This window comes from Benincasa hispida, chromosome 4 (assembly GCF_027475165.1).
Source record: "Benincasa hispida cultivar pf3 chromosome 4, pf3_genome.v1.1, whole genome shotgun sequence".
NCBI classification, from domain to species: domain Eukaryota; kingdom Viridiplantae; phylum Streptophyta; class Magnoliopsida; order Cucurbitales; family Cucurbitaceae; genus Benincasa; species Benincasa hispida.
Window position 1 is genome coordinate 33,773,988 of NC_143481.1, and position 4,508 is coordinate 33,778,495.

Below are 4,508 nucleotides of genomic sequence, written 5' to 3' on the forward strand. Positions count from 1 at the left end.
GTACATTGTGACCGTTATCGGCTGTTAACTTAATCTGGATTCGACCGTCATCAGCTTTCTATCCCATCGTTCTTAATTGGCCTTTCACCCAGATGCACCCACCATGTTGCGTTGACCAAGTTGCGGTGATCCTTCTCGGGCGAATGTTTGCGAGCATGCTCAATGCAAATCCTTGCGGTGAAGTTGTGCTCGACCACTGAATTTCTATGATCGCAATCTTTGCATTGCTTTAACGCATATTCTGCACAAAAATAAAAAAATAAAAAAATCAATAGTTCTAATGTGCTGAACGCATGCGACCACAATATTATAGAATTTATGCTTAATGGACGCAATTTAACATATTTCATCAACACAATCCAACATTGTTTAAGAACTTAGCACTATGATAACGTGCATTTCTGCCCGTTATCAGACACCCCCGTTCGCATGTCTCCACATGAATGGTCAAGATCTACCATCTATAGTAGTTTACAACACTTGCAAACCTCTACAAAGCGGGTCGTACCCGTAGTGTCACCAGGATCAGGTATCCCACCTAAATCCTTATACTACAAACCTATTTAGGTTATCACTTAAGGAATGATCCACTTGTATATCTCATATACATGCTTAAGTTTACTTACAATAACCATGGAGCTTTGTTTATTGAATATGAGTAAATGTTAGAATGAAATAACGCTTATTTTATTCTTAACAATGTGTATAATTACAAACAACGAGACTCCGGGAGAATTAGGACACCAATCCCAACAATAACATGGAATCGTTTCTCACTCTCAGTACCTAGTACACCTCAACAAAATGATGTATCGAAAAGGAAAAATCGAACCCTATTGGATATGGTTCGATCGATGATGAGTTACACTTCCTTACCGAACTCGTTTTGGAGTTTTGTAGTAGAGACTACAGCTTACGTCCTAACTGTGTTCCCTCCAAGAGTGTTGCCATAACATCTTTGGAGTTGTGAAATGGGCGTAAAGTTAGTTTACGTCACTTCCACATCTGAGGTTGCCCAGCACATTGTGCCGACATTTTCTCCATAACTGTATGATAGTGGGAGGTTGCTTTCAGTTTTCGTAATTGAAGAATAAAATGAAAATCATTTTGATTTTGCAAAGAGATCAGTCATTCGCTCACATATTGTGTATATTGTCCTTAATTAAGGGCTTCTAATGCTTTGGTTGTAGGCAGGCCAGGTCGCATAGCAAACTGAGAGCCTACACGATAACTCAACGTTTCTACACAATTATATACACACGTGCAGCTTACTAAACGATCGCATAGAATTTGCTAAACGATCGTCTAACATTTTCCTAAACGATCGCTCTCCCGAGTGTTTACTAAACTTATATGATCACGACCTATTTACTACCGAGTCTGTAATGGATTAATGGTGTTTCTAGGATAAAGCCTCTGGTTATTTAAATTCTTTTACATTTGAAGTTAATATTAAAGGCCCCTGCATTTTTGGGCATATTAACTTGCTATTGAGTCTGTGATTTCAAAGTTGTTTGAATCTGTGAGTCATTCGTGAAGAAGCTTCGTAGCAAAGGTTGCTGTTCTTCGAGGACAAGACGACCAAGCGTTGGTCGGGTCGTGTAAACGATGGGGTAAACGGTCGTAGAGTATCGAATACTCGGGAGCAGGTTAATGTGCGTGCACTAGACGATCGTATAGCTCAGCAAACTTCATCGCTTAGTTACTGACCATACGATCGCGGAGTAAATCGCTTACTTATCGCAGCTCAGTAAGTGATCGTCTAGATGATCATACTTCACAGCTACATTGTCATCTAAACGATCGTTTAGAACTCACATGTTTTGTCTTGTGTGCTAAATGATCGAGTACCTCATATTTCATCACATAGTTATTGGTACTCGATCGTAGCTAAACGATCGTATACTCAGCTGCATTTATTAAACGATGGGGAGCTTCACCTAGGCGGTTCAAGACCCGATTCGCCTGTGAATCGGTTTGCTCAATGGAAAATGTAATAGATAGAGTTTTTATTTTCGATTTTGAGGTGGTTCATCCCGGTCCATTAATCTTTGTGAATGTACATAGGATGTATGTTTTATTTATATGTCATATGGTATACCATATAGAAGAAATCCTACATTAGGTTATACATTGGTCATGCATCATCTCTTTATTATAATTGTTATGATTTAAGAAGCATGATTTAAATTACGTAAAAGCATGCTCATGCATCATATAATATAAGAGTTATATTTATGCATGCATAAATCATTGACATGTACCATCTTTATATTATAAGTGTTATAGCATAAGGGTGTATGGAGCATGTGTGTTTGGTTCGTTACTTGTATGTAAAAGTTATGTATAGTAATGAACGGACATTGCATGAAGCATGACACATAGGTTCAATTTATACGTGTTATAAATACCTAGTTGTGTGGCAATGTGGTTTTAGTTGTTTCTTTTATAAAGGTTATAAGGAAATTAGAACTAAAATCTATAAGAAAGACATGCATGCGAACTTAGGTTTAAATCATGGTTTTAAAAGTGTTTTAAACTTTGTTGAGATAGACATAAGATCACGGTTCTAATGAGATTACCAACCTAGGCTTTAATCATTTAATTAGTTTAATAGGATTAAATTGACTAATAAAAGGTTAAAGTGTAGCAAATCTATCTATAAGGGACCTTTTATCTAAGGTGGGTTCTATCTAGGCTGGGGTATTGAAGGTGATGGAAGCGAAACTCCTCTACCTGGGAACCTACCTGGAAAGGTAAATTAGATAGATTTGATGCATGCATGCAAGATTAAGGACAGTCCATTAAAGAGTTTAATGTGACTACTTGAACTTGTTTAATTTCAAAGAAAAAAGTTGGTTTTGAGCGGATTAAACTCACATAGATTAAAATTAATAGCCGGATGGTCTAAATTAATGAACCCTTAGGTAGATTCAGTGGGAGGTACTTGGGGCATCTGATGCTTCATTTAAACCACTCGCCTTTCTCCCTTTATTGTCCACACTGTGAGATCTATCCTCGGCCTCATGGAACCCTGGGCGTGTCCCCCTAAAGGATGGTGTTTGGGTAGGTCAATATCAATATGGATAGAGAGAATGATCATAATAACTGGGAGCGGGATGTGCGACAACATATCCCCTAGTCTCTCTCGTTTAGGTTGGATAAAGTTTTTGTGCATCGCCTCAAGTCACCCTGGGAGTGTCCCTCTATAGGATGGCAGTTTTGCACGTTTCTTTATTTGATCTCCTGTATAGGATAAGGTTACTTAGTCTCTTGTCCTGATCTATTTTTCCTACGGTGGGCGCATTAAGGCGGGACTTTGGGGCCGAAAATGATAGGTACACTTACGCGGAATTGTTAAGGGTTAACAGTTCTGGACCAAACAAATGGTGATTTTTAGGTGCTGTTCCAAGAGTTGGTTCTGCCTAATGGTTGAGAGTATCTTCATCCCAGTGAAGGGGCATCTGATCACCCCACCGGTGACGTTTGTCCTGCCTTGCTGGAGTATCATTACAAAATAAAAGTCTTATCACTTAGGGTACTTAGTAACTATTTTACTAAAACTAAAATTGGTGCTAAAATATAGTTTAGCAAAAGATTTATAAAAGTTTTTTATGTTTTCAGCAACGATTTTAAAATGGCTACATCTATAATAACTCTTCTTAGCGCCGACAAACTAACTGGCAACAATTATGCTAGTTGGAAACATATGATCACGACTATACTAATCATCGAGGATCTCATGTTCGCCCTTATGGAGGAACGTCCTTATATTCCACCTCCTAACGATGCTCGAAATGTTTGAGAGGCTTATGAGCACTAGACACGAGCGAACGAGAAGGCCCGAGCCTATATCTTGGCCAGTCTTAACGACGTGTTGGCCAAGAAGCATGAGCCCATGGTCTCAGCGCGTGAGATCATGGAGTCCCTGTGGGAGATGTTCGAACAACTGTCTGGACAGCTCAAGCATGAGGCTCTTAAACACATCTTCAACTCCAAAATGAAGGAAGGCACCTCTGTTCGTGAACACGTGCTCAACATGATGGTCCACTTCAATGTGGTGGAGATGAATGAGTCAAGGATCGATGAGGGCAGTCAGGTTAGCATTCGGAGAAGTTCTAGCTTCCCTAAGGCTTACCAGAGACTAGAAGACCCCCGTCAAGTGTGTGGTAAGTAAGACGAGATCCTACGGTTCACTTCAATGAGAAGGATGCAATTGATGAGTGATGAGGCAGAAAAACAGCTTTCCAAAGATCTAGGGATTCGTTTAGTTGTTGACTACATCCTTCGCTTCAGGGCCTGTCCCTCGGTGTGGTCAGTACTCCATACTGTCGGCCAGCGAAGCTTACACTTGTTCACTAATTATGACGGTTCGCCATAAAGAAGCCCCGCTCCCTAAAGCAAAAGAAAGGGCCTTCGTCGCTTCTGGTTAAGCATCTTTCGGCGGAGGCGACTAGTCGGATAGGGGAAGGGAATAAAACAAAGAGGGTCACTCCTTTTAGGAACAT